Genomic DNA, 15,020 nt, shown 5'->3' with positions numbered 1-15,020 from the left:
TTTTTAAAATTTTTAAAATCATTTTATTGGGGGCTTATCCAACTCTTATCACAATCCATCCATCCATCCATCCATCGTGTCAAGCACATCTGTACATTTGTTGCCATCCTCATTCTCAAAACATTGGCTTTCTACTTGAGCCCTTGGTGTCAGCTCACCATTTTCCCCTCCCTCCCCCACCTTCCCTCCTTCACGAACCTTTTATAATTTATAAATTATTCTTTTTCCATGTCTTACACTGACCTATGTCTCCCTTCACCCACTTTTCTGTTGTCCAATTCCCCAGGGAGGGGGTAATACGTAGATCCTTGTGATCAGTTCTCCTTTCTCCCCCACCTTCCCCTTCCCCTCCTGGTATGGCTATTCTCATGACTGGTCCTGAGAGGTCTATCTGTCCTGGACTCCCTGTGTGTCCAGCCCTGGTCTGTACCCGTGTACATCGCTGAGGACTTTTCAGTGGTTCCCTGTGCTACCAACCGACAGTCCCCCAACACTTCAAATGACATGCAAAAGGAAAAACAAATGCTAATAGCCGAGTGCTTTATAGATATTATCCCCCATACCGTGAGGTAGATACTAATATCCCCAGTTAACATACGCAATGAGACAATGGAGGGAGCGCGGTCCACTCAGGTGCCACAGCAGGAAACCCAGGCAGTCTGGCTTCAGGAGGGAAAGTGGGGTCTATGGGGACCCCACAGCTGCTGGGGCTCCGTCTCTTACTGGCAGCGCAGCTTCCTCGGCCTTCCTCGGGGAGTGAGCATCATAATGTCTACCTCATACACCTGAATGCTTGATGCAGCTCGGTACAGGAGATGCCCCACAGCCTGTCTGGGACCGGGTTTAAAAGTGAGAGGAGATTACATCTACCTATGCCTTTGCTTGGGTACCTATCAAACGGTCTGGAAGACGGAAGAAACTGATAGCACAGGAGTCTCCGAGCTGCCCCAGGGGAGTAGGAACCAAGGAGGGGTGGTGAGAAAGGCCCCCATATCCCCCTGGAGTCTTTTGAAGAACAACCCCATAAACACTTTACATGATAAATGAAAATAGAGGAAGAACCATAAAACAATGAGCTCACAATGCCACTCTCTTTCTCTCCATACAGAGCTGCTGACGCCAGTCACACAGGGGCCCAAGGAAAGGCGGGGAAGGACTGGCCTGGAGGACCAGCCTCCATCCTCAAGGCCGGTGGACTTACACCACCTGGCCAGGTGGCCGTAGAAGCTGGGAGACGATGGCTTAGAGAACAGCCTGCATCCTAGTATTCATCCAGGCCGGAGCATCTGCCTTCTGGTTTCCCACAGGGGCCTTCCGGTTGCCCATTCCACGGACGAATGTCCCGGCACACCGGGCCTGCGTGTGGGCTCAGCCACGAAGGGGTGGTGCGGAGTCCCCGGACCTCTGAGCAGGTTAAGCCTTGCTTACCTACCACCTCCACCATCACCTTCCGCCCGCTGTAATCATAGTAGTCGTTCTTTAGGATCTATCACAGCACTTTTTGGGGGAGAGACTTATATTTGATAACCATATGATCACTTTGATTTGAGCTACAGCTTTCTTCCTTTATTTTTGACCTCCTGCTGGCCTCGCCAGCCCTGGCTCAACTACCTTCAAATATTTCTTTAGCCATGATTTAACAATAACAACAACAACAACAATCATCTCTCTTTTGTTTGGATAATTCTGCAACCCGGAAAATTCCAGCAACATCGTCTGGTGCTGCAGTCTCGCGTGCCGGGCTCAGAAGGCGGGGTCATTTTCGGATGACTGACTGGGCTTTGTAGCAAGTTTCCCGTGAACAGATGCTGTCTGAAGAGAAGCAGCCTTTCCATCTGTTTCCCTATCCTATTCATTGTACCAGAGAATAAAATGTAGGGGGAAGTACAAACCCAAACAAGCAAACAGCCCACTGCCATCTACTCGATCCCAACTCAGCGACCCACCACAGGGTAGCCGAGGCTAGAACCCTTCCCAGGAGCAGCCGGCCCTGCCACCCTCTCGTGGAGTGGCTGGGCAGTCTCACTGCCAGTCCTGCGGCTGGCACTCACACACCGACCGGGCAGTGCACGAGGGCGGGGTGGGGGCAAGAAGTGACTACAGTCTAGGGGCTATAGAATGCTGTGGTGGCACAGCAGGTAAGGGCCGGGCTGCTAACGGAAAGGCCAGCGGTTTGAACCCACCAGGTGCTCTGTGGGATGATGACGCCGCAGCCTGCCTCTCTGAAGAGGGACAGCCCCAGAAACCACATGGGGCTTTTCACCTCTCCTGTAAGGTCGCTATGGATACCCTAGAAAATGCACCCCGTATTCAAAAGATCGGTATTATGTTTGTCTCAGGACACAGCTTCGGAGAAAAAACTATAACCCCCAAGCATTCTTTCTTCATATAAGCCGGGGGTTCGATAGTAAACCACCTGGTGGGTGCTGGTGGTGGAGCCTCTCCCTCCTCCCCACCTCACTTCCTTAAGGCTCTGTGAAGATTGAAATCCTTTAAGAATTCCATTCTTCAACATGTGTATGGGAGTTCTATCTACCCACATGTACTGTAGTTTAAAGCATTATTATAATGTCAACAGAAGCACATCGCGACGCTTCTGGTAAATTCCACTGTAGATGTGTGAAAGGGCGGGGGTGGGGGGGGGGGGGGGGCAGGTAACATCTGATGGAGATGATCAAAGAGTTTTTATTTTTAGTCTCAAAATTCCCTGGACCACAACTTGTGAAATGCCGCTGTTAAAGAAAAAGTATTCTTACCCCAACCAGCCCCAAGTACCCATGGCATTTGCCCAGCTCCTGTGGGCATTTTGAGTCTAATAGCTACTATTCTAGAAAGAGGATGCAGGAGGGCTGATTCAGTGCCCCCTGCCTAGGCTGGTTCCTAGGACTCTACCCTCTGCTCAGTGCCACAGCTCCTAGGTCCTGGGGACAAACAGAGAGGAGCCACTCGACAAAGTATACAACACTCCTGTCCGTCTTTAACTCCCCCCCAGCCCCCCACTATCATGATCTCAGTCCTACCTCACAAATCCCACTAGACCAGTATACATACAGCAACACAGACTGAGCTTTCAATGTCCGGAGCTCAGGAAAGACAAATCCCCTCAGAAGCAGCAATGGGAGTAACGATTCCAGGAAGGTAGAGGAAGTGAAGGGGGAGGAAGGGGTGGGGGCAAGGGGGAATGGATAGCAATGGCGGCAGCATAACCCCCCTCGAGGGGGGATGAATACCAGAGTAGTAGGTGAAGGGCTAGAATGGGAGGTATAAACTATGTATAAATAATAACAAGAATACACAATATATTAAGGGTTCTCAAGGGTGGCATGGTGGGTGAGGGAGGGAAAAATAAAAGGGGAGCAGGTATCAAAGGGCTCAAGAAGAAAGATAATGCTTAGAACTCATTGACGCCAACAATTGTACATGTCTGCTTGTTATAATGCACGCATGAATTGTTATAATATATGCAAAAGCCCCCGTTAAAAAGAAAGAAAGGAGCCATGAGCTTGTGGGAAGAGTGTCATTATCACCTCTGAGGACTCACAACAACAACAGCAGTAGCACTTGCCACATACACACCCCATGCCAGCTACCTGGAGGGTGGGAAAGAGGAGGGCACTGAGGCTTGGTGTCATCACCAGTCCGAATGCTCCCTGCTTGCAAGAGACCTTTAGCCTGGACTCCCTGATTGGGAGGAAACTGATGGGGGTGGGAGGGGGGATGGGCCCTGACCACTGTCACCAGCCTCTGCAAGTAGGGGCACTGCCTTTCTGGGGTGCTTGTGAGGAGATAAAGGGCAGAGCAACACCATGCAACGAACACTAAACTCTAGCACAGATTCACTGCCATAGAATCCACTCTGACTCACAGCAACTCGGTAGGACGGCATAGGGCTGCCCCTGTGAGTTTCCGAGACCATAACTCTTTACGGGAGTAGAAAGCCCCGCCTTTCTCACCAGGTGGTTTTGAACTGCTGACCTGTGGATTACAGCCCAGTGTGTAACCACCATGCCATCAGGGTTCCTTGCCCTGGGCGCTAGGCAATTCATTAAGCTCTACTCATCTCACCCATCCAGGGCTCTGTTGCCAAGCTCTGGCTCCTGGGGCCCTGCTGCAGTACCCAGGCCTTCATCACTGCCGGGGGGCTTCTCCCCAGCTGTCCCTGAGTGGGCCTCAGTTGCAAATTTAGATCAGCTTAAAAAGACAGCTCTGGGGACCAGCTGGAGGAGGATGGTCCCTGGAGGGGATGGAAGAGGAAGAGAGACAACTGTGAGGTTGGATGTCTGCTAGCAGTCTGGCCACCGGCTCAGGTGAGGGTGAAGGGTACAGCAAAGCTGGCTGGGCCTGGTCTGACCAAGGGAGCGCCTACGCTCTCCTCCCCCTGGCCAGTGCCCTCTGGTGCACCCCATCCATCACCCATGGGGACTGGCGACATCTATCGCCCTGATGGAGAACTGCATCTTAGCACTCCCCCGCTGGAGGCAGCAATGGAGGGGCAACGGGTCCCCAGAGGTTGGTCAAGCCTCCTTCTGTACTGTAGCCCCGGGCTTCTTCATCCCAGCCTCCTCTGGTCTATCTGCTCAGCATACAGTTTCTCCTCTGCTGCCCTTTTTGTACAGGGACAGCAGCGAGGATACAGATTCAACCCAGTTCCCCTGCCATTTCTATCTACCAATGACACTACCCTGCTTCAAACCCTGGAGCTCCACTGCCCAAAGAGGAGACCACACAAGTCCCAGTGGCATTCTGCCTCTGCCTGTCTCTTGGCCCTCGAGTTCCCTGCTCCGGGCTCCTGTCCCCCCATCATACACACCCCATTGGCTCCCAACCCAGGTCTTCGCCCAGGAGGTTGCCTTGGCCTGGATATTTATCTCCCTCCTCATCTTCACGGCCCAGGTTCTCCAGGCACCTGACTCTGCCCTCATGCCTCCCTCCTTCAGGAAGAGACCTTCTTCCTCATAGGCCCCATTGACCTCTCCCCTCTCCCAGCACTTGGCTGGTGCCATTAGTGGGAGCATTTCCCTCCGGCTCACATCCTCTGTCCTCACCTTCTCGCAGCAGCTCTGAGAGAAGAGCCACTCAATCTGCCCCCTGCCCTGCATGGCAGGTTCTAGGCACTCAATTGTGGGTACAATGAATCATTCCCCCTCCCCCAATCAACATGTCTTCATAAAGAACATGCTTACTTCTCACGGGGCCGGGCTTAAAGTAAGGGCCCTTCAGATGTGACTTTTGGGCGACGATGACCAGAAGAGAGAACGCAGGTGTCTGGACAGGAGGTGGGCAAACTGGACTCCAGATGTGGTCTGCTCTAAGCTCGGCGGTTCTGGAGCAGGGGCCGGTTCTGCCTGGGGAGTCACAGGCTTCGGTCCACTCTGCACCCTCACACAGCCCGGGGAGCACACGGGGAGCTTCCTTGCTCCTAGGGTTACCAGCCGGAGTCCCTGGAGGGGATTCTAGAAAAGGCTGTGCGCCGAAAGACCATAGGGTGCGCGCGCGCGCGCACAGCGTCCCTCTCTCCTTTGCTGACGAACATGTTCAAGGATCACCCACAGTGGGCATGGACAACCTTGGTGTGTGAATGTGTCAAAAGCTTCCCCTTCTGGTGGGCACAGCCCCTCGGGCCCATGGCTGGGCAAGAGGCGTGTAGCCATGTCTTTGCCAACTGCCTCTGTGCGGTGCACAACTTGGACATCTGTCTGAGGAGCCCTGGTGGGGTGGTAGGCTTTGGCTTTGGGCCACTCAGCGGGTCAAAAACACCAGCCACCCCAGGGGAGAAAAGGTGGAGGCTACAGACTGAGAAAAAGCCCCTGGGGCAGTTTCTGCACCGTCCTCTGGGGCTGTCCTCTGGGGTCGGGGTAAGTTGGAATCGGCCCCAGGGCATCTCTGCGGTTACTGTTTGGGGGAGTGCTTGGAGTTCAGCTTCACTGGTGACTGTGGCCCTGGGTCCCCTGCCATGCTCCTGAAGCTGACAACGGCCAGGTCATCTATGCAGGCAGAGAGAAGCCAGGCTGAGAAGTCACCAGGCCCAGAGAGGAAAAGGTTACCAGCCCAACACTGACTTCGGCTGTCTAGGAGAAGGCCACTGGAGCCTCACAGGGGAGCAAGCCAACTTCCTGTCCACGTCACCTGGGCCGAAAGTGAGGCCGAGCTTGCTGGACCCTCAAGGGGACTGACCCTCGGCCTTCTCGCTAGGGCCCCTGCACACTGAGTCAGGAGTCCAGAGAAGCCCAGGGTTGACTCCAAGGTCACCAATGGCCAGCTGGCAGCTAGGCTGGGGCTGAGCCAGGTCCCAAGGCTCCGTCCTCGCTCCAGATCCAGATCTGCTGGGCAGGGGGGAGAAGAGGGAAGGTGGATTGGGAGTGGGGGTGGGGGGGTGGGGGAGTTGATTTCCAACTTGGGTCCTGGCTGGGCACACAGAGTGGCTGTTCTTTGCTGCTCAACAATCCCCCCCTGTTTGTCCTGTGCCAGGCTGCAGCCTCTCTCCCAAGGGTTGCTGACAAGGGCAATCTGGTGCCAGCATCTACAAATATGTGTGTCTTCTGGGGGGAGGCAGCTGTGGAGCTCCCTAGCCCAGAGTGGGCGGACTTTCAGGACCAAAGGGAAGTCACAATGCAGGGACACAGGAGGTGGTCACATGTTTTCTTTAAACTCCTGGTGGGGCGCGGGAGGATGGGGGGGGGGCATATGTAGATTTCATTATAGCTATATCTATCTGTCTGTATTTCCCTGTGTGTGTGTATGCTTTTATAACGTTGAAAATGTCTGCTATGTGCCTGTATTTTCAAAGCGCATATGAAATGAATAGCAATCAACGCACAAGGAAAAGGCCGGGGGAGGGGCCCCGGGTGACCACCTTGCCATTAAGAAGCTCAGGTTCACTGAGCGAGTGGTGGTCGGGAGCCCAGTCCCATTGCGTCCTCAGAGCGACCCAAGGGGCATGCCTTGGGTCACCTCCCTCGGAGGGAGGAACGAGTCTGATGGATACCCAGGAACCCCAGCTGCGACAGGCTTCAAAGAAGCTCTGCGTGGTCATGCTGGGACCAGAGGGGTGGGCTCTTGCTCCTTGCCTGCCCACTCTCCAGGGTCCTAGCTTTCTCAGAAAGCTTCAGGTCCCAGCCCCCCTGCCGCAGAGGGACTGTGGCTCATCAGATGACAGAGGGCTCCCAGAGGTGGAGCAGGAAGTAGAGGCCACACCTGGTGGGGCCATGCAGTCAGGCCACTGTGGTCACCAGCCCAGCCCAGGTCCCAGCCAGACCTTGGCGCTGAGTGGTGGGGTACCTTGGCCTTTCTATATGGCTCAGGGTCCCAGTTTCAGCCCCGCTCTGGCTGTGGGGCATTGGCCAAACTGTAGCCAAGGTCTTCTCTCCCCGAGTCTCAGTGGCCTCATCCATTAAATGGGTGAATGCTCCCTATGTAAAGATCATCCCAGGTGAGGTAACTGGGCACACACTACCCCCTTCCTTTTCCCCTGGCCCGATGAACCCAGGAGCTGGGAGGGAACATCCTGGAATGGGGACAAGCGCCAGGGTCAGGGGGCAGATCAGAGCCTAGCGAGTTCCTCAAAACATGGGTGGGCAGGGTACCTGCACTTGTGCCTTAACTCGGCAGAGAGCCCACTCAGGGCCTTCCCAGAACACCTCCCGGTACAGACCCAGAGAACAAGCGGTGCCCATGGCGGGGCAGGAAGGACAGCACCCGGGCCCACCTGCCTTTTTCTTACCTTAGTCCAGGGCCCCAGGTGTGGGCTTCTGCCCAGGTGTGCAGCTTCCTTGGCCTCCTCGGTGGTTGGGAACCCGGGGCCAAGTCCCTCGAGCTACGTGGAGGAGGTCTTAGCTCACCCCGCAACCTCCACCCTCCACCCTCCGCTGCGTCCAGCGTCCAGCGTCCAGCGTGGGTCATAAACCCTGAGCCTCTGCTTAATCCGCCAGCGCCCAAGTCAGCAACAGGCAGGCACGTGACAGGGCCACAGCCCCACAGACCTGTTTGGCAGGAGCAGCAGCCGGCTGGGTGGGGGTGGGGAGGGCTATCTGCCTTCCCTCCAGGGCTGTCCTGGATGGGTAACAGTACTCCAGATGTCTAAGGAGCCTGCTTGCCAGGAGGGTCAGTGCAGATGGGGGAAAGGCATGGTTCCACACGCCACTGGGGTGGGGAGAGCAGGCGGGGGCTGTCCCACCTGGGGGTGGGGAACAGGGGGACCTGCCTTACCTCACACCACAGACAAAATGCGCGTGAAAGGTGACCGGAGGAGCATCTCCAGAGCCCCAGGGTAGAAAGGGATGGAGGGTGGACACAGCACACGGGATTGACTGGAGGGCGGGGCTCTGCAGTGCCTGAGGCAGCCTCCCAAGCAACCAGGAAGCAAAAAAGACAAGCCCGGGTTGGAGGAGGTCCTTCACCCATGAGGAAATCCAAATGGCCAAGACACACACACACAAACACACACACACACACCACACACGCACAACACACACATACAACAGAGACACATGCAATACACGCACAACACACAGACACGCACAACACAAGCACACACAACACACACAGACACACGCAACACACATGCACAACACACACATGAAACACACATGCACAACACACATACAACAGAGACACATGCAATACACGTACAACACATGCAACAGAGACACGCACATGCACATGGCCACACAACACACACATATGCATGTATGTACACATAACACACATACATGCACACCACACACATGCACACAACACACATACATGCACAACACACATGTACACGCACACCGAACACACAATACACATACACGCATGCACGCACACGCGCCCCTATCATCAGTAATGCACCCACTACCCATCCAGTCGATTCTGAAGCACCCTGACCTTCTAGGGCAAGGCAGAGCAGAGGCTGTGGTGCTTGACGGGAGCAGACTGCCGCACGCATCCTTCTCCTGCAGAGCGGCCGGTGGGTCCCACAATTAGAAAGGCCAGCAGCACTGTGTCAGGAGGCAGACCCCACGGCCTCACGGCCTGCTGGTTGCTTGGCATGACCACGGCGTGGTACTGCTTTGTGAAGTTCAACGGGAGCACACTCTAGAACCCAGAGAGGCCCCTTTGAGATACGGGCTCAAGAACACCAGCTTCGAAGTAAGAACAACTCAGATGTCCACCGACGATCGATGGGGAAATAAACTGTGTCCTATGGCACGGGAAACGATGGCAGGGGAAGGAAGAAGCTACGGCATGTCGGCTAACAACACCTCACAACCCTGACTGAGCTGAAGACACTAGACACAGAGATCTACCCTCTCTGTCACCTTCTTGTTGGGCCGAGGTTGAATACGGACACCGTGAAAGCCAGGGGACCATAACCTTGGATGGGGCTGTGACTGGGGAGGATGCCGTGAGGCTTCCGGGTGGGTAGTGCTTCGTCTCTTTGAGCAGGGTGCGTGCATGTTCTCCTATGATTCTTAGCATGAGGATGTCTCTTTGAGCTGCACCTGCGGTCTTTCTCACCGCTCTGTGTGAGCTGGTCCAGCTCACGTGTAAAACAGAAGGGTACAGTTAGCAGGGCGGGGACACGCATGAACCTGGGGCCCCTGGGTGGGGTAGCTGTGCCACACAGCCATCTCAGCCACCCGGGGCTCATCTTGCTCTTCCACGGACCAGGGTTGACGATCAGAGACAGGAAGAAACTTGCCCACGGTTGCATCGTGAGTACAAGGCAGCAGGGCCAGGACTAGAATCTAGGACTGGTGGAGCCCCAACTAGAGCACTCCTCGCCCGGTCCTCTCCGAAGAACCGTGCCAGCTGCAAAACACACTGAGCACCAACTAGGGCTCACCCTTTCTGTTCAGCCCCGAGCACTCTCTTCTATGTACTGACGGTGGGTCTCCAGCCCCTGGAACACCAGCTCCCAGAGGGCAAGGCTCTTGGTCTGCTTGGTTCCTATGGAATCCCTCCTTGGTGCCTAAAACCGTTCCTGGCACATAGTAGGTACTGCACAGATAGTGATGAGTGAGTAAACGCGTGGAGCTGACGTTACTATTTGAACTTTGAGGCCCTTGAACTAGGTGGTTTCCGGGATGCCCCCAAAGGAGAATGAACTGCATCACACTGAGGATGCGCTTCTATGGAACTGTCTTCTGTCTCATGGGAGAAGTGCTCGGACTAGCCCCACTGCACAGAGGAGAAAACAATGGAATGGAAGCTCAAGGGAGGCCAAGTGAGTTGTCAGAGGGAACGAAGCTAAACAGTTGAGTGTTGCGATTCAAACCTAGCTGAAAAGCAACACCCTAGGATTGCGGAGCTGGGAGGATCAGATGAGACCATGTCCAAGTCCTTGACTCTGGAGCCTGGCGCCCAGTCAGTCCACCATCTCACTCCTGCCCCAGCCTCTCTTGTGTGTCTGTTTCAACTTCCAGCATGTTTTCCTGTCTGTTCCCAACTTCCAGCCCCTTTCAAGAAAGCCTGGGTGGGGATCCATTTCTCCATGATGCAGAAGGGAGGGGCGAGGGGAATGGACCTGTGTCCAAGGTAACAAGGCATCCAGACCTCCAGGGACCACGGGGGAAGCATCCCAATCATAGGACACGAAAGCTCCTTAGTCTTAATACCAAAACCTCAGGCCTCTTTGTTAAGTCCAAAATCTGGGCCAGGTTCGGCATCTGGATGAGTGGAATAATGAAATGTTCCTATAATACTCTCTGGACGATTGGTTTTATTAAAACAGCCCAGCACTTAGCATTTTTATTAACCTGTATTACTGACCTGAAAGCTTTTTACCAAGTCCTCACATAATAAAAACAAGACAAACAAAACAGAACCACCACCACACACAAAAAAACCCCAATCATTGGTTCTGGAACCCTTGGAGTTAAAATGCGCCCCCCTCCCCCCACAGGGCACTTAAACTATCCAAGACAACACACCCTCCTGTACTGCCTCAGTTGCATAGCAGCAGAGATGGGGAAGTCACTACCTTATAAGGCAGCCTATTTGTGGTTTGGATTCCATTCAGTTAAGCAAGACAACACTTCCATTAGCCTCTAGCTGGGCACTAGAGACAAAGAGGTGCTTCAACCAATATTCTGCCCTCAGGGAGTCCACAGTCTTCTGGGGAGAGGCACATAACCAATAATTAGAACAGGATGTGGTGCAGGCTGAGATTAAGTTCTAAAGAGGTAGCTAGAAAAAAAAAATAAATCAAGAGGTAGCTAGCTGGCAAGGCCAACTGCCTGTACAGTGGTTACAACTTCCCACTGCAAGTATGAATCCTCTATCATATATGGGACACCTGGATTTATGTGTTAACCCAAAGGGGTCTGGGGAGGCCAATTTTGAGCGCCTTAGGATAGGCTAGTAACTGTGAAATGACGATCAACTGGGGTGAGGAGGAGGTACTGCATTCTAAATCATCTACGCTGGCCTGCGGAGCTGGACATAATTGATTTGAATGTTAAGCCTCTAGAAACATCATACACGTTAATAGAAGGGGGTTGCGGTTTTTTTGTAGATGAAATGGAATAGTAGTCAAAGCCTCTGTGATGGGGTCCAACACGGATTTTCCAAATGTTTGCTAGGTTGAATTACGATCTTGCTGGACCAGAAAGCCACATACGCACTGTTCTTCGAAGAGCCACAGAGAACTTGTCTGTCTGCTTCCTGCCTTTCTAAACTGGGCAGCACCAAACAGCCCTGGGGTGGTATCTCAAAGTCTGGTGTGTCTCGATGCCACACAAGAATGATCCTAATCAAAAAGGGGAGAATGAAGAACCGACTTCCAATTCTCATGGGCTCGACTTTCTGAATCTCTGGAGGGTAGAGAATCCTCTAGAACCATTTCCCTGAGATCACCTTCTAAAACCAAACACCAAAAATACCCCCCTGAGGTCATCTTAAGATACAGCAATAGCTGAACTTCACTGGCCTCCCAAAAGGTTTGCCTGGAACCTTGTGCTCTTTTAAGACCTGTCTATATGGGAACAGACTGACAATGGCAACCTGAGAGAGTAAATAGGAGCCCTCGGGGCAGTGAGTTTACGTTGATGGGGGAGAAAAAACACGCAAAGGGAGGTCTGTGCCACTTAAAGCATGTCATCAGTGTCACTCGGTGGCCACACAGGAACGTGGGCTGGGCTGTTTACTCTCCATAACAACAGAATACATGGAATTTAGGGGAAGGAGGTGGGAACCCCCCGGGGAAGAAGGATGGGCTCAAGGAAGACTCCCCAAGAGGTGACACCGGTGAGGGTGACAACGGGTAGTGCTCTTCAGGGCGGGCGCTAGACCAGGGCTCAGCAGATGGCAGCTCTCTTCCGTGGGTGTGTGTGGCGCTGAAGTCACATGGAGACGGGAAAGGATGCCGGTTCAGATGATGGGGACGCACTGTGTCTGTACACAGGCCACCTTGATGGCTCTCGGGTGATTTGTCAATTGTTGCGAGGGGCAGGACTGGCTCTTCCATCTCTCAAGTCTGCCGACCCCTGGTCTGGAGGACGGATGGCGGGGCCCAGTGGGGAAGCAGTGGCTCTCGGAGAATACCGCTTACTGACACAGGTTTGAGCTTCGCCAAATCTGAGAGATGGGGAGCTCTCAGATGCAAATACCTCCGGATGTGAAGTAACAGAGCCACTCCCATTCCCCAAGTTACAAGGCATGTAGGAGGCAAATGGGGAAGAATGGTATAGTGATGAGACATCGGGTCAACCCTCCCTCCTACTGGAAGTCAGCATCTGACCTCCCTGACCCGGCTCTAGGGTAAGGTGACCAGATTTTAACATTGGTAAAGCGGGACGCTGTGGATAAAACTCATATCCTGGCGAAATAGCCACAAGGCAGCTGACAACCGTATACCCTAGCTTGTCGTGCATTCTTTCCCAAAATTGGGACTTTTTAAAAATGCTGCGGGACGCGGGACAAATTGTTAAAAATCAGGACTGTCCCGCCAAAAGCGACATCTGGTGACCTTACTCTAGGGCATACACCTGCTGCTGTTGGTACACTATGTTTCTCAGGGGCTTCCGGTCCTTCCCCCTGCTGACTCCCAACAATTCAAACATCAATATAGAGGACACGTGAAGACAGAGAGGGTCTGGATTCTCCTGGCCTGGTCTCAGTATTTTCCCTCTGGACAATGTGTGGAGGGAGTGGGAGGGGAAAGGGCATGAGCTAGCAGTTGTCTTGGGGCCAGAAGGAGGTGGGAAGAGCAGGACAAGTGGCCAGGGCAGCGGCCAGGAGAGCAGGCAGTCACGGTCATGGCGTGGGCCCTTGAAGCAGCCCTGAGAGCTGGGACTCTGACTAGGAGACTCAGGATTACTTAATGTTTGCAAACTGTGCAGGAGCCAGAGTGCCCCCCAGAGGAGGGCACAGGTACCCTCGTCTCTTCAGTGCGGGGACTTCTATGGGGAGTGCTGAGTCTCCCGAATCCTTGCTCAGGCAGCCGCTCTCCCAGGATTGCTGGATGACTGGTGAGATGGGTGTACAACTCCCCGGCCCGGAACATGTGACTCTGTCAACATCCCTGCTTCCTGCTGGCCTTACTTTCCCCATCGTTACCATGGGCTGTTGGCCCCTGGATGCTCCCTCCACCACTGATGCTCAAGAGTTGGACTGTGGGCATGAGGGCACCCCAAACTGCCTCTTAGCTTAGCTAAATTGGTTGTTTTGTCTCTGGGGAGCTATTTCTCTTCTCTCCCGCCCAACTGCTGGATGAATTCTGGCATTTGGTCACCTTGCCACTCCAAGGGAGGCGCTGGGCGTACTGCTGGGGGCAGGGGTGACCCTGTGTCACCTTAATTGAGTGGACTAGTGTAATCACTGTCCAACGGGGACTGGCCAAGAGCCGGGCACTGGAACCAGTCTCCTCCAGCTAGTCAGTCTCCCACCCCAACCCTAATTATGGGCATGCCTAAAGGGTAATACACCAAACTGACCAGGTGGCAGGGAGGCAGGTGGTGCTGTCAGTAAGCCTGTCTCCTGGACAGGGCCAGGGTGGGGTGCCCAGCATGCCCCTCTCAGTGTGCTCCAGGAGCACATCAGCTGTCAGAGGTAAGAGCTTTGCCATCTAGCGTGGCAACTACCTGGGGAACCATGGGAAGGGGTTCTCCCCAGAAGTGATCCTAAACACTTGCCTGCCACTCATCTCTGGTTTGTCTCTTAAGGCCTAAGGGTGTGGGTTTTGGACAGGGTAGAGAATTTGAGTCCCACTGTCCCATTAACAGTCCCCCCTGGAAACAACCCCCACATCTTGCACCCCTAGTGCCCCTTGTTGGGTATGGGCTGGGTCTGGAAACATGGAAGTCCAGCAGCAAGGTTATTCTAGCACCTAAGTATGCTGGCCTGAAGGATTCCCAGCCCCCTGAAGTCCTCTCCTTACCCCCCTCCCCACCCCCACAGAACCAGCCTCTTGCTATGAGATAGCAGGGGGAGGGCTGTCCAAAAACACACAAGGGGTGGGGCAGGGCAGGGCAGACTCAACCCCAGCCCCACAGCCTAGCTCCTCACCCTCTCCCCAGGAACATCCCTTAAGCTTCCAGTGAATTCCTGAGATGCCTTCGCCTTCTGCCCAGCTGGCTCTGGACCCAAACCGAGATGGGGAGGGGGGGGGGACTGGAAGAGAGTGGGAGGGAATGTGGGGAGGGGTGGGCATCCATCTAGCACAGCCCCCCTCCGGGCCCGGATCCACATTACTCGACTCTGGGGAGAAAGACAGCTGCACTGACTCGGAGATCGAGCACCCTGCACCGGATCCCTCAGCAAGCCTCGGCGTTCATTCGTTCGCAGGCTTTTCGGAGAAGACTGCAGAGCCTCACACGCGCTCTCTCTCTCTGCATCCTCGCCGCTCCAGCCCAAGGGATCAACGCCTCAAATACCCGTATCGCAAAAGATCAGCGTTGGCACCACACCACGGGGCCTGCTGACCACTCCGGGCAGTCCCGGGCACTCGGCCTCCGGAGCCTGCCAGCCGCGAATGCACCAGTGGCCATTAGTGCCCTTGCGGCCGTGGACTCGGGAGCTCCTCCTAGGCCCAGCTCCAC

General features: G+C 54.4%; 1 protein-coding gene across 6 annotated transcripts in view; it reads right to left on the bottom strand.

Annotated features, from left to right (window-relative positions):
• Positions 1-15,020, bottom strand: part of IQSEC1 (IQ motif and Sec7 domain ArfGEF 1) — a 216,882-nt gene that overhangs the window by 110,694 nt on the left and 91,168 nt on the right. The gene's annotated exons all lie outside the window — the stretch shown is intronic.

Source organism: Echinops telfairi, unplaced genomic scaffold (assembly GCF_000313985.2).
Source record: "Echinops telfairi isolate 266 unplaced genomic scaffold, ASM31398v2 ScPeMD7_31;HRSCAF=116, whole genome shotgun sequence".
Taxonomy (NCBI): Eukaryota; Metazoa; Chordata; class Mammalia; order Afrosoricida; family Tenrecidae; genus Echinops; species Echinops telfairi.
This window is presented reverse-complemented; position numbering and strand designations above follow the sequence as displayed.